The sequence below is a fragment of the Macrobrachium nipponense genome, chromosome 40 (assembly GCF_015104395.2).
Source record: "Macrobrachium nipponense isolate FS-2020 chromosome 40, ASM1510439v2, whole genome shotgun sequence".
NCBI classification, from domain to species: Eukaryota; Metazoa; Arthropoda; class Malacostraca; order Decapoda; family Palaemonidae; genus Macrobrachium; species Macrobrachium nipponense.
In genome coordinates this window covers 2830259-2853204 of record NC_061101.1, presented here as the reverse complement: position 1 = coordinate 2853204, position 22946 = coordinate 2830259, and the positions used below count along the sequence as shown (strand labels likewise).

At 36.7% G+C, this 22946-nt stretch overlaps 1 long non-coding RNA gene across 9 annotated transcripts; it reads left to right on the top strand.

Annotated features, from left to right (window-relative positions):
• Positions 1-657: 657 nt before the first annotated feature.
• Positions 658-11099, top strand: LOC135211873 (uncharacterized). 9 transcript variants are annotated; one of them, XR_010313763.1, is made up of 3 exons: positions 658-681; positions 4803-4936; positions 10495-11099. It is a non-coding gene; the product is annotated as an uncharacterized LOC135211873 (long non-coding RNA). The 9 variants fall into 9 exon arrangements; XR_010313761.1 differs by lacking the exon at positions 658-681 and adding an exon at positions 2350-2377; XR_010313756.1 differs by lacking the exon at positions 658-681 and adding an exon at positions 2359-2471.
• Positions 11100-22946: the final 11847 nt, after the last annotated feature.

Sequence of the window (22946 nt, the reverse complement as noted above, 5' to 3'; positions counted from 1 at the left end):
TATTTATCTTTGTTCTTAAAGCATTAACAAAAATTATTAGTGGATGCAAATGAGAACATGTTAAAGAGACGTGGTCTCTTTCTATTTTAACGTTACCCACATTTTTGTATTTCGTGCAAGATAATGCAGACTGAAATGAAAATTAAAAAATCCACAAGATACTTTATTATCTTTTTACTAATATTAGAATTATAAATTACGGTTTCTTTTCTTATCAGTTGGCCATTCCTCTCATTAGCCTAAGGACCATTTGTATAAAAAAAATTGCTTTCATAAAGTCAAACATCAATAGAATTAACAATATTGTTCAATATTGCTTACTTGTACTTATTCTTTAGTTGTAGGACATCAATTTAACCGAACATTGTAATTATTTACTAAATTTGAACGAATTATGATATAATGTAATCGCCATTGATCTCTCTCCCCCCCCCTCCCCTACACATAGTTAATTGGAACTTGCATAGGCCTAGAGATACTAGAAAAAACAACGTAAAATAAATAGTACAGTGCATTAAACAGTCGTTAAAATAAAAAATATACATAAAATATGTAATAATACCTCTAAAGGAGGTAGGTTAGGTTTATGGCAAATTAATATTGCAGTACCGGTCAGTGGTCACGATCAAAACATTGAGGCAAGAGCGAGACCAACCAGTTACCTGTGTAGTGAATTTATAGGTGAGCCATATTTCGTTATTAAAAATTAAAACAATGTAAAAAACAAGTAGAAAGACGACTCTAAAGCCACGGTAAGTAGTCCCTACGACCCCGACCTCTCACGACCTAAACCCTTCGAAACATGGCGCGAACATTAAAAAACAAAAAAAGGGCAACATGTCTCCTATAACTCACCCAGCCCCCACCCCATTGGATTTACGCTACTGTCATTCCCGTTACGAACTTACGATACCGCACTTTATTAACATAGGTGACGATGTAGGCGTATTCCGTAATTATTTACCTACAGTTTTGAGAGCCAATTTCCAATTTCCCGGGCCGCACGCCATTCAAACAAGCATGGCGGCTCCTCCGCGCCGCGAATATTCAAAACTGTATCCTCTAAAAAACCTCACCGAGCCCCCATTGCCTTTCCTTCTGCGAATTCCGTTACGATATCGCACTTTATTCACAGTTTTGGGAGCCAATTTCCAATTTCCCGGGCCGCACAACACCCAAATCCAACCGCTGCGCTAAGTAGTCCCGTCGACCCAGCATGGCCTTTATCAGCTGGGCCGACCCCGCGAGTTTTCAAAGCAGTCAACATGGCGCATCCCGTAACATCACACCCGTCCCTCGCTGCTTTTTTGAGTGAAAGTCCGGTTACTTTTGGTGTGCTACATACTTTATGTCAAGACGTTGATGTACTACGTACATATCTTTTCAAAAGCGGACTGTTGGGCGATTTCAGTGGAACTTGTGACAAGTGTAGAGTGGGAACCGTCAGCCTCGTTAAAGAGGAAGACAGTTTCGTGTGGCGCTGCAGCTTACGCACGTGTCGTAAAAGAACGACGATACGGAACGGCTCTTTCTTCTCCCGCTCACACCTGGATTTCGGCACAATCCTCCAATTAATTTATGGCTGGATCTACGAGCTACCACAGGCCTTTATGAAAATGACTCTTCATATCGGTTCACCTAACACCATGGTGGACTAGTACAATTCCTGCCGGGAAGTCTGTATCGACATTTTGGTTCAGGACAATCGCAAAATCGGTGGAGACCCGGCCACATTGTTGAAATTGACGAGTCAAAGTTTGGCAAACGTAAATTCAACAAAGGTCGGCGTGTTGATGGTTGTTGGGTTTTAGGTGGAATAGACCGCGAAACAAATCGTTCAGGACCGATCGGCCGAAACCTTGCTTCCCATCCTCATTGAAAATATTCATCCAGATTCAATCATTATTTCAGACTGTTGGGAATCATCACACAACACTAAGTAAGCACTTTAAAGAACACTTAAATATCAATCACTCTTTACACTTCGTCGATCCAACCGACAAAAACATACACACCAACACTATCGAATCTACATGGCGGGTTTTAAAAAGAAACGTTTTGCCGCGGAGTGGTACGGTGAGATCACTGTACCCTCCGTACTTTTCAATGTACTGCATTAAAAAACGATACTTTAATAACAGTGGTTGCCCGTTCAAAACATTCCTCGACCTCATCAAACGCACTTACCCATTAAAGAAAGCAGAGGCAACGCCAACGAAAATCGGTCCTTTGTGCCGCAGTACTCCTCAACCTCGGCGAACCCGTGACCGCGGTGTCCAAACCGAAATGCCGATGCTAGACGTCCCGCCCCCAGTCAAAGGCCTAATCGCCCAACCATAATTTCTCTGATCTGACATGGAAGATTTTCAAGTATAAGGTAGTTTACTTTACATCCTAAGTGCGGTTAGGTTGGTTTCTTCGGCCTTACCGACCGTACACATAAATCGTTTCCCGTTTGTAGAGTAAAATATGTTAAGTAGTCCTAAATTTGGGTAAGGAGTAGGCTAGCAGCGCGTTTGCAGAGTAAGGGGTCAACCTGCTGTTAAATTTTACGTTTTTTTTTTCGTCCCACAGGCACCGACTCTGCTTCCCCCCACCCAAAAAAACACCCGGTTCCCAATACGTTCCCCCATTACCGTTTATATAAAGTTTTCGGTGGTCATCGACACTCGTATTTGCATCCCCCCAAAACCCCCGGATTCCTAATGGGGTTGTCCTCCTTTACCCTTTCGCTTTAACTTTCGGAACTACTGTCTTTGTTATTGTTGTGGTATTTTGGTATCGCCGCCATATTGGTTTTGGTGTTCTTTTGCCGATTTCGGACTTAAGGCACGGCCAAGGTGAATGCCTAGACCTAGGCCTATGCAGTTTGGTTTTAGTCTAAACCTAATTAATGACTATCTTACCCACCATGGCCTGTATCTTCTATTGTCGTAGGTAATGATCCTTTCCCTTTTGGATTTAGCTTAGGCCTAATATTTAAGGATCTTGCCCACCATGGCCAGTATCTACTGTTGCTTTAGATGTAGGTATTTCATCAGATATTTTACTATTTAGGTTATACCTAATGGGGTTTGGTTTAGGTACCTCAAAGCTTCAAGTTTACATTGTCGTAGGTGTACCTAGTGAGCCTTTGCCTTTTGGTTTTAGTTTAGGCCTAGTTGTTGACGATCTTACCTACAATGGCCAGTATCTACTGTTATTTTAGATGTGTTTTATCATGTATTTTACTATTTAGGCCATTATGTAGGTTCGTATACCCATTGTCGGAGGTAGTGAGGGTGAAGGTCTACCATTTTGGGCTGCTGGAAATTTTGACTTCAGTCCTAAGACTAGGTTCTTTTCCTGAGGTATACCTACACCAATTTGGAAGCCTTGCCTGAGTCTTTTTCACTATCATAGACTTTTTAATTCAGTTTTTGCCCTTTAGGAAGTAGCTTTAGCCTATTTCCTTCAAATGGGGTTAGACATAGGCTAGATAGGCTATGACTAATGGTAAAATTAATGTCAAAATCACGAGCCATTATTTTTGGGTAGAGTGCCGTGATGGGTCACAACTAAGCCTACTTTGTGGCAGTCCGTCCGTTGGGCACTGCGTCTAAAGTTAGGTTAGGTAAAGGTAAATCTGGTCAGACCATATGCCCACTGAAATGTGTACTAGGCCTACAGCAGCCTGACCCTCACTCAGCATACGATGCAGTGTAATGTATGTTACTGTGCCCATTTTATACCTTACTGCACTGGGAGCTTTCAGAACTGGAAAGCAATGAATAGATCCTTCCGGCAGTAAAGATGGAATATTGTCAAAACGCCATAGAAACAGTAAAAGTACCTATATGATTGTGTTGTGGGCTAACCCTAATTATGGTAAAAGAGTATTAGCTACAGTTGTATAAATTGTGGCCACAGTTTATGACCTTTAAATGAATTCAGACATTTATATTTCAAATTTCATTAGGGATGCACTCTAACCTAACCTTTCTTAAACCGCTGTACCCAGACTTGGCTGAGGTGAGCCTTGGCTTTGTCCTCCTTGGACCCCAGACTGAGATATCATGCATAACAGAATGTGTCCATAACTATTCTGCAGCATTACCCTTGTTACCAAAAATCACAAGATAAAAACAGGACAAAGTGCGTTTGGTAGCCTCATTACAAAGATGGTTTGGATACCAACCTTACCTGACCTAGGGCGCCAGACTGCTGGTGCTTTGTCCGCCATATACACCCTGAACTAACCTTTATTATAAACCTTAGCCTAACCTAACATAAGCTGAAATTTTCCAGACTAAAGGTATTCGCCTTCTTAAGCAACTTAAGGCTTTTAAGGGAATTTTGCTTGTAAAAATTTAAGTAAATGAGTTTGGTCATTTCCTTTTGAGAAGCCTAGTGTCTCTAGGAGGCTCACTCATCACCATCACCTGCCCATCTTATATATTTTAGTTCTTAGCCTTCAGTTACTCTTAAGTAACTGAGGGACCTATGGCACTCATAATGCATTGAAAGGCAAATACAGGTGATTAAAGACATTTAAAACTTTATTTTTTCAGGTTTATTCCTCACGTACCTTTCCATAAATTGTCATTGCCAGAAATTGTAGTTCTAATAAGTATTATGTGTAAGTACTCTTAAAGCTGAGGTATATACTATAACATAATGTATTTCATGTTGAAGCTCATTTACAAAATACAGTACTTTGGTAATAATACTTTATAGATAATTTTAGTTAATTGTGATTTGTATTTTCTATGTAGACTTATTCATATTGTAGATTTTCACACTAATTGCATATAATTCAACAGGTAGACTGCTACCACCCAGACAGTTGTAGATGACAGCCCTGTGCCTGCCCCAACCTTAACAGAGGTTATTCTTCTGAAAGGGTAGTAAATTTGGCACTGCATAAGAGATATACGTACTGCACTAAACTTACTAGGTAAGACATAATCTAAACCATATTGTAGTTTTATTGCTTTAATTTGTAATTTTATGCCCATTGATACTGTAGCATAATTGGTGATAATCGATGATTCATACTCTTTCTCATTGAGCAAGTGATTGTTTGACGAGTACTATGTTATTAATGGTCACTATCTATAGGCTACTGCAGTGTACTGTATTCTATTGTTCATTATGCAATAAGACAGGGTAATAACAATGTAACCATATGCTAAAGCAGGAGTTGGCAACCTCCAACTCATGGGTCGTATCTAGCCCTCCAATTTAACACCTGGACACTAATTATTTAATGGTTGTTACCTAGTTTAAGGCGTTGAGTGATCCTTATAGTACATTTAATATCATGGCCCTCCTACGAGACACTACATAGCTGTTTGGCCCGCTCTCTCCAAAAGGTTGCCAACCCTTGTGCTAATGTTTGCTGTCCTTAAAAACAAAAGTTCCTATTTAGGCTAGAAGCATACTTATGCCCTCAGCATTCTTGTCCATGTAGAGATTGATGAAGTTGGTAATTTTGCAATAGTACATAGCTACGAGTAAACTTCTAAGATTCACAAGTGTAGCCATACTGTGTGTAGATGATCTTAATTGAGTAGATGTGATGCATTGCAAGATGGTAAATCATGTGTATTCCGTAGAATGAATAACAATGTACTACTGTGTGAGAAGGGTATTTGAAAATTATAAGTTGATCTTTTGTAGTATCTTTCAGAAAACTAGATACCTGGGAATACCTTAAAATGTTAGAATCTTGCTAGTAGCCTGTTTATTACCACATGGGGAGTTCATTATTATATCTCACCTATGTAATAACTTGTATGAGTTGTACATTCTAATTGTGGTTTCTGCCTGGAATTTAATTTTTTTTATGTTTTTAGATATTTTAACCTGTGCAGTGTAAGACTGATCCTCACTCTTTATGAATAAGTCTACCTAAACAAGTGCCGTTCTTTTAAGGGGGCCGGCCGGCTAATGCCCTTTTTTAAGGACAGGACTTTGATATTCATACCACTTAATAAGGTGACTTGGGACATCTCCAAACCGCATATGATTTTCGCCTCTGACCTTAGGTTTTGTGACGCCAAGGCGATTTATCCCGAAAATAACCACTTTTCAAATTCTATCTCCTCCCTTGATATTTAATATTAAGACCTGGGATTACTACCATATATAGACCTGATGTAGACCTCCAATTGAATGAGGATTTTGTTTTTTTTCTAAAAGTCATTTTTTGTTTTTGCTAGATATTGAATTTTTTTCAATATGGTAAAAAAATAAACCCTATAAATCAGGAGAAAAAAAATTATAAAAAAAATACGAAACAAAAATTGGAAAAAAGGGCTCTATTTGATTGTTCTATAATGTCTTTCTGAGTTATATACCAAATTCCAATGTTATAGCTTTAAAACGAAGTGAGAAGATAGATTTTGAAGGTCAATAAGTATAGTTTTGAGATACGGGCGTTCCAAGTTTTCCTTCGTATTTCTATAAAGACAATGTTAATAATTAATGATTATTATGAATGTATATTTCTTTTTTGTGTATTAATAAACCAAAACTATTTTATTTATCATAATTTAATCATAAATGATAATCCTCGCAGCCTGGGGCACTGCTTGAGGCAAGATGGGGCACTCCTTCCTACGCAATTCTCTCTCCCCTTCGCTAACTCGGCTTATTACAGCGAATTTTCTTCTTCTGTATGTTAGCGAGATGTTTTCCTTGTATTTTCCTCTTTGGCATGATGAAATTCTTGCCTGAAACAAAGATAAACAAACGTAAATGCAAGAGAATGTTACAAAGACAATTTAATAAATCATGATTATTATGAATTTCATATTCCATTTTGGGTATTAAAAAACCAAAACTTTGTTATTTATCATAAATGAAGATCTCTTTGCTCAAAGATCATATCATCGTAGCCTTGGGCACAGTGTGACGTGTGCTGTCAAGCAAGACGGGGGCGTTACTATGCAACCCTCCCCTCTCTCTTCACTACCTACGCATATATTATGATATTCTGTTTCTTCGTCTGTATGTTAGCGAGATGTTTTCCTTGTCTTTTCCTCATTGGCATGATGAAATTCTTGCTGAAACATGCATAAACATACGTAAAAGCAGGCGTATATCAGAGGTAAAATGGAACGTGTAGACTACTTGAAGTCTGTGATCGCACTAAATCATGACTGGACTTGGTACCTGAGCCTGAAGTCTCCTTCTCGACTCGGGGAATGTCTACAGATGTCATTTCTCCCATTTCGTTGACTTTAATTTAATTATTAAAATTTACGATAATAGAAGAAATATTGCATTTTCTTGTACGGATCAATGTTTTAGGCTTATTGAGTTACGTTAACTAATTACCCTGTAACTACGAAAGTAAGAGGAATTTTGACGAAATATTTCGTATACGTATTCTCAATTGCCATATGAAGCTCCATGAGTTTTTTCATGACTGCATTTTTCGTCCTATACCACCATATATAGGGGTTCCGGCCGGCCCCCTTAAGAATGGTCGAATTTTTGCATGTATCATTTGCATGTCATTTTGTCATGCAACTTACTCTTACCTTCCATTTGCTTTTTGCACTTTTTATTGATAGTCAGTGTTTAATGTATAACATGCAAGGTTAAACTGAGATACAGTATAGATGGCATGTTAAAGTTAGGGTAAAAATGTTAGATTTATATGTGTAATGAGGTGAGGATGTTAAATAGATACTTGAGAGGCTCACTTATTTTTCTTCAAAAAACTTTTGTTCACATCTAAAGCAATAATTGATCAGTGTAATATTCATGTGCCCAGCTGAGTTAATCTCAGTGACAAGACTATCATTTTCATACTAAACATAAATCATCATAGTAGTGCCCAGTATCCCTGTGATCCAGGGCCTCAGTGGCAAAGAATAACAAAGGAGGATGTTGTGCACTAATGGTAGCTGAGATGTATGACACCCATTTTCTTAAACCCTCTTCACTTGCAGAACTTTGAACATGTGTATACACTTTCAACTTGTGTTTAGTGTGCATTGTCTTGCAGTCAGTTGTCTTAACAATAGGATATTTCCAAGCGCAGCTGGTAAACTGCGCTTGGAAATATCCTAGAGTTAAGACCTTAGGTTTGTTAACTATGAAAAATACAAATTGATTCTAAAATTTGTCATTTATGGTAGTCTAATGTTTCAAATATTTTTCATGGTCAGTCTATTTATTCCCTATTACTGTAAGCAAACTAGTTCACTTCTTTACAACATGTTACCTTTCGTAATGTTTAGGTTGTCTTATTCTGAAAAGCTTACTTTAATTTCACAAGTTGATTTTGCTTCTAACAGCAGTGGTGCCTTTTTTGCTGTTTATCTGTTTCTGTGGTTAACAAAAACAAGAGATAAACATTTTATTTCTCTAACTTTATACAAAACTGCACTTTTGCTCTGCTTTAAATGGCACTAAGTCTATTTGGCACTGATGCTATAAAATCTTGCAGAGAAAATACCAAATTTCAGATTACTAAAATAATGAAATAAGAGAAAGAGAGCTCATAGTTTTCATTGAGGCTTAGATGCACTTTTCATATGATCGCAAAATCACAAATTCTCATTCAAGAAAACTCAGATGAAGAGGTTTCCTTTAGTTTCCAGTAGAAGTTCTTGTTTACATCTCCTGCAAATTAGTTTAACAGGACCACTGAGCCATATCTAGACTCACAGACCAACTTTTTGGGCTAGGCCCATATGAGCAACAACAAAACCGCACCAGACTACAAACGAATGGTTATAGAGTAAACGGTTGGTTATTCATATAGAAAATGCTTGTTAATACTCAGACGCGCCAATTACATACTGAAGTTAATTCCGACTGCTATCGCAATCAGTGGATGGTATCACCCACAAAACTGTTTGTCATGTGTGCTTGAGCAGCTCACAGTCCGAAGTAAGAACCAGTAGCTGCCGACAGTGAATTCTGCTGAACTTCTTCAAAATCTATGTTGAAACTAGCTTGAATGCATGTGTACATATGTGTTATAATGGACTTCAATTGACCACTATACTGTGTTCCTTTCACAACAGCAAAACCATTCAATAACTGCAAGATAATAGCTAATGTGTGGTACGTGTGAGCCTAGCCTTGGAGTCTATTCAAAATTCTGTCACTCATGCAGGGCACTTCTTTTTTTGCTAAATCTGCTTAAGAAAGTTATGCCTCTCTTTACTTGTGGCAAGTTTTTTTTTTCCATGTTTGCCATATCCATCTGTGTTTGTGGTTGCTTCATTTTTTCATGGTCATTGGAATATTAAGATCTGGGAAGACAATAATCTTTTGACTAAAATGAAGCTCCTGAGAAGGACTCTACACTCACTGAAGTCATAGCACATTAATTTGAGCTCTGGCCACATCATCCATTGTCAAACACATCTTGAATAATGTTTAGTGAATATTAGGTGCCAGTCCTTCTTGGATTGGCTGTGGTTTCAAGTAGTATGTGTGTATGTGTAATAGTTATGAAATTAATCCATAACCTCATGCATTCATCCATTTAGGGTATTTTGCAACCTTGCTACTCCTTACAAACTCATAAATTCACTCATTACAGATGTTCACTCATATTTAGTTGATTCGTAACTGTAGTCAAACTCAGCCTTTTTGGCCACTAAGGCGTTGGCCGCACAGTTGCCACAGTTCTCTAAATACGCCACAACAGTGATGAAGAATATCTGATATTTTTTATACTAACTAAATACATATATGGTGATTACTCTTGTTTTATAATAAAACTTAATATGTTTAAGAATGACCAACTTTTTGATGGGAAAATGAATGTTTCTAAAAATGTTTTCCTAAGATTTGACATCACCTCTATGCTGGGTTAGTGCTCCGTTGCCACCTCAGCCCGACAAGATCATTCCGTGTCACTGACCACCATGGAAACATTTCCCGCTTCTCGCTGCCCCCGCCTGCACAGACTAAGGAAATAATTTATAATGTTAATCGGTCCTTTTAGATGAAAAGGCCAACGGCGGACACAGCCAGAGCTGCAGAGGTAAGCAAAAAGGACAGTTAGAGGGATTTGCTCCAAAGCAAATCAAGAATGGTGGTCAGAGGCTGAACACGAGAGAGAGATAGAGAGAGAGAGAGAGAGAGAGGTGGGGCAGAAGTACCTACCTTGGGAGAAGTGGCTATGGTGTGGAAAATCCAGGGTAAGCAAGGCCAATTCCTTTGTGGCCAAAAAGGCGGAGTTTGACTATAGGAAGGATAAACATACCAAGTTGCATTGCCAGGACAGCCCATACCGAAAGCTATTTTGCATTAAGTTGCAACATAGATTCATGAATGTAATAATGACCTTAATGCTTAGGTCTCTTATAGATAGAAATACTTAGATGATTAGTACCTTCTGATTGTTTACAAAAATAGAGGGAGGGAGTGGAGGTCATACCCTGATGAGAGACATCTTTCATCTTCCTGAAAGCACAAGATCTTTTGGAATTCATAACTAATGACCCCTTCATGTGTCTACAAAAGTTGATTGTTTTCCAGGTTGGTCAGAATGGCTCCTACCCGTGCTCAGGTGTTGCAACTGTATCGTGCTCTTCTGCAGTACGGTAGAACGTTACAGTTAACAGATCAAGAGTATTTCTACCAGAGGGTGCGAGGAGAATTTGAAAGGAACAAAGGGATCGTTTCAGAAAAGGAAAAGAATTTTTATTTTGACAAAGGTTTGAGTTTCCTCTCAAAGCAGAGGCTTGTGTAGTTGTTGCATTATTATTAAAATTTAATAAAACATTTATTTTGTAGATATTTTGCAAATGGAAATTGTGGTTTTGCCAAATCACATTGTACCAATTATTGTCATTGAGAGTCATGTTAAGATGATGAGAGAAGAAATGTCATACTTTTTACCTGAATGTATTTATTATAAAGCCTTGTGATTGAATGTAGATAGGGTAGTTTAACTGACAGCTGATTTTAAGCTTCTTGGATTGAAGTTGTTTATGCACATTGTGTGACATTTATTCAGTTTTTTTCATTTAAATCTTTATCAGATTCAGTGGCGGCTCATGGATCATTCACGGGGGTGCTGTTACTTAATTTCTTTTTTAGATTCCTTCATATTACCTGCATAAACACGCATTATATATACATATATAATATATATATAATATATATATAATTATTAAATATATATATATATTATAGATAATGCGTGTGTTTATGCAGTTAATATGAAGGAATCTAAAAAAAGAAATTAAGTAACAGCATCCCCGGAATGATAGCCACGAGCCGCCACTGATCAAATTATTTGTAATGTAGTGGAAATAATAATGAAAGCTGTCTTGAATAAAGAAAAGACATTGTATTATAATGAACAGAGCTACATATTTATAAATTGCAAATGTGATATTTTTATATTGTAAAAACTATGTATGTGAAATAAGTACAACAAACCTTCAATTTGTGTTGTTTTTTTCAGTTGCCCATTTTATGTACAGTATGTATAGTGCAGCTTTGTTTTTGTAAAAAGGATTTACTGCAATACAATAATAAATGTACATAATTTTGTAGTTTAAAGATTTATTTAAATTTAGACTGAGTATGGTGGATTTTTCCTGCTAATTCTATTACAGTAGTTCAGCTTTTGAGGTGAAACTCTTAAGGTTTTGACCACTGACTTTTACTATCCAAACAGTCGCATCACAGATTTTTTTTTACTAATGGGCCTGTCATATTTTTATGAAATATTCTAGTACCCTTGAGTGGCTGCAGATGCTTGTGTTGTGTTTTTTTTTTTCTAATCCAGGCAATTTAGCATGTTCTGTTTTACTTAATGAGTAGGAACCTGAGCATCTCATCTACTATATGTCCATGCTCCTGTAACTTCCATAGAAACATTTAGCATTATCCTGGCTGAGAATTGGGCAAACTAGTACTATAGCATATTGTTACCTAAGACCCAGTCCTCATTTCTATTGTGTTAATACCTCGACTTCATTCAACAGCAAATGATGCGTCTTGGCTGCAAATCCTCCCATAAAAAGTGTCAGAATTTTTGCCATTTTCATTTTTCATAGTTCTTAAATGTTAACAGAATTATAATTTAAGAATATCCACGTGAACACTTGTTTTAGCCCCATTTGAGTTAGTAATTTTAACGTAGTGGTCTTATTATTAAATGCAGTCTTGTTAAATTATTTGTTATAAGTCTTTAATTTTCTAAGTACTCATTCTGATGGTATCATTTTTGCATTGCACTAAACTTATTAGTTGTGGTCTTCATTCCATTTATTTTTCTCAAATCTTCATATTTGTAGCCCACCCAATCTCTCATGACAGACACTGATCAGGTAAAGGCATAACCACGCAAAGCACTGGATCAGAAATTTATTATACTTGTCAGAGAGGTTTCAAGAGATGAAATCAGTAAAGCTGTTGGGTCTTTCTCATTACTCTTAACTTTCTCAGAAAGGGCCAGAAGGCAAGGGGATCCTCATTAGTAGATAGCAGTAGTCAAAAAGCAGAATCGCCCCTTAATTCAGCTTCACCAAAATTTTGTGACTTCATTCAATGATGCTGTGTGCTCACAGTAACAATATAAAATTACTTGAATGGTGGGTGTAAACAAGCAGATCTTCTATATAAATAATTTGGAACTATCCTATTGGTAGAGGTTGCTGGAATTTGTTTACTGGGGCTCCTGTTCAGAGGTTTTCAGCATCCATCTGTTTTAGTGGACAGTTATTACCCTTCATGTCAGTGGCGTACCTCAGGAATTGTCTGTGGTCCAAGCTTTTTGCAGAGTAGCACTCATAATTTTATTAGAAAAGAAACAAACTTGATTCCCTGATTTTTGGTAGGGGGAAAGGGATATGATTATGATGTCAAAACCAAATCTCTCTATTTGGTCCTGTGATAGCACCTTCATCTCTGTCGTATGGTGGAGTTATTAGATGATAAATCAAATGATCCTATCTAAATGGTAATTGTGATCTAAGGTATGGAGACAACTCAGAAAGTTATGGGATACATTGGAAACATGTTTGCAATGCTCCAACATATGGTGATAACATGCTCCTTTACACTACAGAATCTAGGCTAGGAGGACAACTTCATAGAAGGCCATATTTTCCCACTCTTTTCTCATAAGGTTTGAGCATGATGATATACATACAGACAACTCAGTTTGATTTTATTAGCATGACTGTGACACCAGCGGGAGTGTCCTACAAAGTTTATCTTTAATTAATGGATGTTCCTATTGAACTACAGACATCAAGACCTTCTGGAGGAGCTGAACCTTATTTTTCTTCAGAACTTTCAGTTAGACATAAATGAGACTTCTATTTGATCCTGTAGTTCCAAGTACTTGACCACTTAATTGTTCATATACGAAAAAAACCCTTGGTCTTAACATTAGGATAAATCTTCTAACGCCAGCTGGAAACCGGTAAAGTTTATAAAATTGTGTATGCAAAGGAATACGTATTGGCATCTGTGCTTGGTCTCGATTTATGTGGGAACACCCACATACCCCTCGACAACCTGTGACCACACCGATAACTTTTATCACTTAAGAGAGGACAATTTTGATTCCTCTTTAAAGCCAGTTCAGTTTGCCTGTGTTTCCTTTGTTCTATTTTCCTAGCGGCCATTTATCCTCATTGTTCCTATTGCTATTCCACTTTGAACTTTCTGTAGCTTACAAATGTTTCCAAGTCCATCCACCACTATCACCTATACGTTTGTGAACATGGCCACTCCAATTACTATCTCGTCCAACTATTTGCTCCTACAGCATTTTCCCCCAAAGTGGGGATATTGTCGTCAGTGCACTGCAGGCATTACTTAAGGTTCTTTGCAGCATGCCTTCAGCCTGTAGCTGCAACCCACTCGTTTCTTTTACTGTACCTCCAGTCATATTCTCTCTGCCATCTTACTTTCCATCCTCAACATGTAATTGATTCAGAGTGCTGAATAACCACTGGTTCCATGCAACATAAAAACACCATACAAACAAACAAAATAGTGCAACTATGAGGTTTTCCTCCTGTTACACCTTTCAAAGCCAAACCTTTTACTGTAATTTCATAGGTCCCAGTGCTTGGCCTAAATTCTATATTCTATTCCTACAGCATTTGCCTTTTCAAAATATTGAAGAATCTGGCGACAGTATATCCTTGTTTCTGACCAGTTTTTACACCAGTCCCTTTGTCCCTTATGTTTGTAGCATAGTACCTTCTACATAGATCATACATCTCCGACATCCTTTGAATTACATCTTTATGTACCAAATTTCCTCAATGAAAATCCTACCACAATACTGTATCACCTAACCCTAGTATGCAGAGGAACTGCTATTCCTCTCGTCCATCACTGAGGAACCTTTCCAACTTGTCATCCAATTACCTTGCATACACTGGTCAGCTTATCATAACATGAAGCCTGTAATCCTAAAAACTATGGTATATCTTATTGACTCATTTTCATAGACTATATACCGCCATAACAATGTAGTGCCAACAATGCATCTCAACAGGGTGCACTGTAGGCATTACTGAAGGTTCTTTGCAGCGTCCCTTCGGCTCCTAGCAGTAACCCCTTTTGATTTTTTTTTACTGTAGCTCCATTTATTTTAATTTTCTTTCACCGTACTATCCACATTCTAACATGATTCACATAGTGCAACCTCTAACCTACTACTCTCGATATTCTTTCCATTGCTGAATGACCTCATAGGTCCCAGTTTTTATCCTTTAGCCTAAGCTGTATATTGCATATATATATATATATATATATATATATATATATATATATATATATATATATATAGATATATATAGATATATATATATATATATATATATATATATATATATATATATATATATATATATATATATATATATATATATATATATATATATATATATATATATATATATATATATATAAAGGTTTTTTGCCACGAAGGAAAAATGAAAAAGCGAGGTAGCCGAGTACTTTCGGTCTTATTCGGACCTTTAAATATGTACATTTTTATTCTGGCCACCATCTTGATATTAAAATTTCAATTTTTTTCTTCTATGTTCCTACGCGCTTTGCGCATCACGAGTCCACAATATGTGGACCAAGAAATAGAATACATAAAAAAGATAGGAAACGATCTCTGCTACCCACCTCATTTAATTGATTTATGTTATCAAAAAGCTCACAAAAAGTTTTATAATGTTGCTATTAATGAAAAAGAAATGCCTAAAAATGTACTTAGCTTACCTTATTTTCGTCTATTTGAAACCATAAAATCAATATTTAAATCGTTTAATGTTAATGTAGTGTTCTCTTATAACAATACCATTAAAGATATGCTAATTAAGAATAGTCCCGTAACAAATAACAAAATCATTTACAAAATTCCTTGTAAGGATTGCCCATTGCTTTACGTTAGTCAGTCTATAAAAATTTATGTGTTCGGATTAAGCAGCATATGTATTCAGTTAGAACAGCCCAGACTTCAAATGCACTGTTTATCCATCTGAGTGAAAAATCTCATTGTATTAATTGGGGTGATACCTCGGTAATTGCTAGATCTAATTAGTTAATGTTTTCAAGAAATTTACTGGAATCGGCAATTACACAAATCACTAATAAAAACAACCTAAATCTTAGTCTGGAATGTACCATTTGGACCCATATATTTGTCAGATGTTTATGAAAAACCTCAAAATAAATGAACAACTAATAAATTAGTCCACTTTATATAGTTATTAGTTTTTTCTTTATATCTCTCTCTCTCTCCTCCTCTCTCTCTCTCTCTCTCTCTCTCTCTCTCTCTGGTTCGATATTCTCTCTCCCTCTTTCTCTTGCTCGATATATATATATATTTATATTCTCTTTCGTCTTTTCATTAATAATAATTTTTGTTGGGAAAATTTGTGTAAAAATTCATGATATTAAATTGTATATGCTCCCGTGTCAAAATTTTTTTTTTTTGTACTGTTTTCTGGAAGAATCACTTGTTTACTGCGGGTATCCTTCAAGGTGTGGCTAGCCTCTGGCGACTCCTCCTTTCTGTAGAGTGAAAATCGCCCTTATGGCTAATCTGGTAGTGTCAGTTTGTATATTAAGCCTTCTTTTGACTATGTTGTTCTTTGTAAAATCAGTTTGCCTCAGTAAAGGGTCCGAATAGGACCGAAAGTACTCGGCTATCTCGCTTTTTCATTTTTTCCTTCGTGGCAAAAAACCTTTATTTATACATAGCATCATGGCATCACGTTTTATATACTTCGTGATCAAATTTATTCATTATATATATATATATATATATATATATATATATATATATATATATATATATATATATATATATATGTGTGTGTGTATATATATATATATATATATATATATATATATATATATATATATATATATTTATACATATACACACACACACACACACACACACACATATATATATATATTAATATATATATATTATATATATATATATATATACATATATATATATATAATTTTCTTTGCTATTTTTCTTGTTCTCTCAAATAGAAGTTCTGTTCTTTAGAAACCCACCGTAGAAGTCTTGGCCTTTTAGTTGATTCTTATGAATAAATATTTATTTTCAATAATGTTTAATGCTGTTGTGACAGTTGTAATTATTCTCGTTGTTAGTTCATATGTGCATCATTAAAGTATATCTTTCTGGTAAGTTAAAGGACGGGAAAATATGTAAAAACTGGTACTAAAGGTACACTACTTGCATTAATCTATTCAGGGCGTTGGGTTTTATGATAAATTGTCGCTCTGTAAGGTAATAAATGAATAATGTATAGTCTAACGGTTGTATACCGATTTTCCAAGCGAGTCCCATATATGTTTTTTGTTCGCTATGCACCAAAGCCCTTATAAAGGGTGATATTATTCAGATAGATATGTCGCAAAGTGGAGAAGTAATTTTCTTTATTTCTTCTCCTTGTGTTGGTTAAGGAAAGGCCGCCCCTTTTTCTGATGTTATGTCTGCGACAAAAGCACTGCTTAGTGCTTACACAAAGCCAGATTGTTGTCATTATGTCGGCCAGTTACTCTGGCAACAAATCTGAGTCTACTCCATTAGAGAGTTGCATTGCTAGTTAGACCCAAGCTCATAAATTTACTATTTTAACTATTATTCCCTGTTCTACAAAGTTGGGGGCATATTTTCCCCCACTGTTTTCAATATCTCCTTAGCGCCGTGGGATGGTAATACCATCAGTCACTTACGGTATTACCATCCCACGCCAAGTAAGGTGCACTTACTTGGCGCACTGTAGGCATTATTTAAAGCTCTTTGCAGCGTTCCCTTTTACCCCTAGCTGAAACCTCCCATTCCTTGTGCTGCACTACCCCGGTTCATATAGTCTCCTCCATGTTTGTACCTCTAACAGTTGTTTCATAGTGCAACTGCGAAGTTTTTCCCGTATAGCCAACACCTTTGACCCTACTGGCAATTTCCCTTTCAGTGCTGAGTGACCTCATTAGTTCCAGTGCTTGCTAAATTCTATATTCTAATTTCCACTTCCAATTACCTCTGTTTGTCCGTCCGTTCGTAAGTGTGCACTCGGCTGCGTTACTTTTATATTGTTGGGAACTTGCCAAAAGGTGGAAAAAGTTATTGGTCTAACTTCCGTAGACTCTACACCAGTGGTTCCCAAACATTTTTCTGGTCTTTAGCCACTTTGCATACAAGATCCTTGTCCACGGCCCATTGCCAAGTATAGCCCCTTTATCTATAAAACCTGCGGTTTTAAACATATCTCCACAGATTATGGCCCCTTCCATTCTGCTACATGGCCCCAGTTTGGGAACCACTGCTCTACATAACGTGATATTTGGCATGCGTAGTGACCTTGCGACCTGGACTATGACCTTAACTCAAGCAACACTCTTAGAATGCTTGTCAGTTTTCAATTAATTAATTTTCACGTCGATTTCGGTTACTCAAATCAATCCTAACCGGAAGTGCATGTCCTCACGGTCTAGATATTCCCAAAACTCCCCAACAGAAGAAGAAACTTAGCAACATCTTCAAACAGTAGAAGAAAAAGAAGTTGAAGAAGAAGAAGAAGAAAGTAGACGCAATTGTTTTACTTCCAAGCACCGGGTATGGCATTCCGTTACGCCTTTAATAACTCTTACTTAGTCATTATTGATAATGAGGCTATGTCCCAACACGGCGAGGCCAGATTAGGATGTTGGATTCCAGTAAGACACCAAGACAAATTTATTTTCCATTATCGTTAAAAGCAATGATATTTTCATCCCGTCTTACCATCTCTCTCTCTCTCTCTCTCTCTCTCTCTCTCTCTCTCTCTCATTGCAACCCTGCACAGTCAGATTACTCCGTAAGTGAGATAGGGAGATATACTGCTGTAATTTATCGTAAGATTTTAGATTAAGTAGGTTAAGAATGATTGTGAGCTGTGTTTATAGATTTCATTGGGCTAATATTCTAGAAATCCTCCATCAATTGCCTATTCCAGTTTTTAGGGGGGAGTAATGCCGTCAGTGGCCGAAACCCGTTTCATTCCTTTTACTGTACCTCCATTCATGTTCTCATTCTCCCTTGGGACGCCGTGTTTAGCACTATAGTACTATAGAGCCTCGACCATGCTTCTGGGATCAAAGTATTATTTACTCCTATTTCTATGTGTGGTCATAACCTTACTTATCGTTACTTGCATGATGTGTAAGTGGGTGTTTATAGTACTAGGTAATTAGCCTAAGTAATCATTTACAAGCTTTGAGAGTCAGTGGAAAGTGTATTTGACTTGTAGGTATAGTTGTTACGATTGATAGCAGCTTGCTTCAGACATGTCATATTTCCCCGGGAATCCACCGTTTTTTATTTTTTTATTTTATTTTATATTTATTTATTATTTTTTTACCAACTAAAGGTTAGGAGAAAGCATTCAATCGAAGTCTTTATTTGTTTTCGTTTTCTATTTTGCGAGGTAAATGAAGATGTTACGTAATTGCTGACTATGGTGAATATTATTGTTAACTTTACCAAACTTTTTCTGTAAACCATTTTGACGGCTATTAAGAAATATTTATTCAAATTCTGGTTCAAATTGCTATCATGATTTTATAAGTGTATACATTTGTTGTGTATCTTAATATAATTTCTCTTTCTGGCATTGTTATTTACATTTTTTTTAATCAAGCATGTTTGTTCAAACGAAGAGTATGACATACCTACGTAAGAGTATAGTACACCGAGATCATTTATTTATTGATTTACTTATTAAACAAGGTGTTTGGCTCGGTCCATACAACTGTCTGAGCATTGTGAATAATCATGATAATAATTCCTTTCACTTTGGATTTCGTTTGTCTTGTAGAGGCAAGCTATAGTGGCCTAAAGTGACAAGAATCTAGTGGGCTGAATATATTAACCTTGAGTTTGTGTGGGGACCCCCGTATCCCCCAGCCCGGTAGCACAACAACCTGTGCAGAATGTGATAGTCCCAGTACGTTTCATATACCCAACCAAACCGCTTTTTATCTCTGAATTATATATAAGCCGCCTGGGGGCTCAGTTCATATTGTGGCAGTCGTATATAGTACCAGCGGTGGCGGTGCATGGTGTCTGAAGCGTCAAAGCTTTTGTTATTAAACCGTTCTGCTCTTAAGCGTTTTGAAGGAATCTCTCTCTCTCTCTCTCTCTCTCTCTCTCTCTCTCTGTTACACTTGCCGATCGTATCAGCCAAGCAAGTTTTGGGAGTGATCGAATGAGAAATGAGTCTAGCGCTGTGTTGTAAATTTGATCCAACTGGTTTTCAGTTGCATTATTTTTTTTTAAACTTTTTTTTTCCTGGGATTCCCGAGTTCCTTCAGTCACCATCTCCTGGAGACCTAACCTTGTAACCCAAAATAATGCTTATTAGTGTTACAAACCTTCGGTAGTACTAACAAAATTTGAAATATTCACATTGTGAAGCATTGAAACGGAAGTGACAGAGTGGATGGATATCCTGAATATGATCTTTCAAAGAAGGGATTGAAAGCGTTTGTGAAAATAGCAGAAATTAATTGGCATATTATAAACACAGCCCCATTTCACCCCTTTTGGAGAACAAAAACCAGTTCTGGGCCGAGAAAAAAAGTTCATGTTGTTAGCCTGTATGTGTTTTGGTGAAATTGTTTAATGATTGCAAGTGTCCTCTGTTGCAAGTGGAATACAGTGCATATCCATTTTGAATAGACGTCTATGATTAGCACTCCAAAGCACTTATTTTTTTTTTTTTATCCTAACAAGAAAAAATAAAGTAAGAATAAATCACACTCCACTCATGCCAATGTGATAATGAGGTTATCGCCAACAAGGAGAACAAGACAAAAACCATTTTGAGAACAACAAAGTATCATGAAAACAAGGACGCAATTACGATAACGTCAAGAATACCTTCCATTTTAAGATATCATCAATTGCACGCAAACCTTGTTTCGCGTGGTAAGGCATTCGTATAGGACTTTCATCTACTTATATATATATATATATATATATATATATATATATATATATATATATATATTGAATTAGCATTTTTGCCCCCGATTATATAAAGGTTTACATCCTTGTTTACAAACTAACGGCAAATTTGTGACTGACAAGAAAATAACTAAATAAATAATCAAATAAATCAAAACGGAAATTTACCCAGGCTATATTCCTGTTGTGTTAAAAGCAAGATGCTACAAGCACCCGGTGGGGAGAAAGATACAGAGCAATAAAGAATGACCCATATAAAAGAAATAAGGAAAAATAAACTAGACAACGCAATTACAACTATATGAAACCAGTCTCATGGGAGCCTTCTCGAAGGAAATATATCAGCTAGGCCTAAAAGCTCTCTACCGAGTTCTGTTATTTAAAAAGACACTTTCTCTCGGGAATCATTATTGCAAATTGACAAATATAATTATATAATAACATCTGCAGTTTCTAATGTTCCGTCAAAATGTCACATCCTTGTATCTTCCATTCTGTCACTCGTAACATTGATATGTCTATGTTTGAAGCTTTAAAGTGGCACTCGACCATAATTTTCGTCACGGGAGATAAACATGCATGTCATTTGCAACATTCAAAGGCACTGATCATGCCGTTATATTGCGCGTGAAATTGCACATTGCTATCGTCCAATTGCTGTTATTTAATCGTTTTTACTTTATAACTTTTTTGTGTGTATTACGAAAAGATGCCGTCACAGTTATCATTTATTTATTTCTCCTTTTATTACAATTTTGTTTCGTGATGTTACAATGCGGTTATATGAAAACTGAAACACCCCTTTTTATTATTTGTAGGCCTATGGTACAAACATCAAAGCGCCCTCACATAGCCGTCGATGCAAACAATTGAAAATGAAGAAGAGTTGGAAGAAGAATCGTTAGGCCTATGAGGAAATATAGAAGCAAGGACGGAATTCCAAAGCTTGGAAACAAAGGAAAAAAAGGTGACAGTTCATCCGTGCTATGTGTATGAATGTGCAGAAAAAGTCAGGAATATGGAATTGCTTATAGGCCTAGCAAGGAATGCAACAGTTTTATAAGAGTTGAATTATAAAGTAAACCACTTTCCATTCCTGACAATATACGAGATGATCGAACTTTCAGGATTAGAGAGAGAGAGAGAGAGAGAGAGAGAGAGAGAGAGAGAGAGAGAGAGAGAGAGAGCAAACCAACTGTCATAGCTAATCAGTTTTATTATATATACAGTAGGAACACTTGCTTACACCAGCAATGGATACGTGGGACCGTGATGTTTTGAAGTGCGTTATTAATTCTGCCCACGTTTCATGTCTAGTTTCAAACAACTTTCTCCTCTCTCTCTCTCTCTCTCTCTCTCTCTCTCTCTCTACAACGTCTGAGATGCTGAGTTCGTCTGTTTGAACACTTGATTTACCAAGATCGAACAAAAACTGCTTAGTTCCTTATCTACAGACGAACTCGGCGGTTACGATCGTAAAAATGATGACGATGAAAAACAAGGAAAAATAAAAGTTCGAACTACTGCCAGAACTTGATATTCTTGATTTTACAAGGTCGAACGCGTGGTACACATAATGCCCATAATCTGTGAGTAGTTTTAAGTCCATATGCTTACGCATGGGTTTATACGTATGAATGCATAATACGCATAGCTTCTGTATTGATACGCATCCGTACGTATAACATACAATTACCCAAGGTCTAGACCAATTGTAATCACCTCTCATACTCTTATGGATACGTATGTTAAGATTTAAGAATAAATGTAATCTTAATCTTAGGAATTTATAATCTCATTCACATATGCCTCCTTATGTATGTGTGTGTGTGTGTGTTTGTTCGCACATATGTAAGTATTTTGTACCCCTGTGAACTCAAATTACGGTGCTCTTCAGGGTTTTTCAAATAATCACCATGCCAAAGATAAGTATAGTCAATTCTCGCGAGTAAGCACATTCTTAAATTACGTGATTGAACGTATGGTTTTTTTTATGGAGTGGCTTAATCAAATTACATTTTTGTTCATAGTTATTTTAGCAGCGCTGAATGACCTTTGCAGGTCCCAGCGCTTGGGCTATGCCCTAAATTCCATAATCAATCAATCAATCATAGTTATTTTAAAACTTTTCTATTGTATTTCTCGTATACTTACATACATACTACATATTACATATTGTCGGGAGAAATCTATATGAGATCTTTGCCCTACCCACTTAGTATGGTGCAGAGACTTCTTGAGCAGCTATAGTACTACTACCTTCGTCCACAACAGCCTCAGGATACAGAAAGAAAAAAGTAAATCCCACGTTATGTATATGTTGGCTTCATATGGTCGGGCAAGTAATACACCAGGTATGCAAAAGGTTATTTTTATGAGCTCTTCACCTACCATGTAGGTGGTCTATGAATAAATGTTTCCTAGGAACAGTGATGTGATGTTGTAGGCC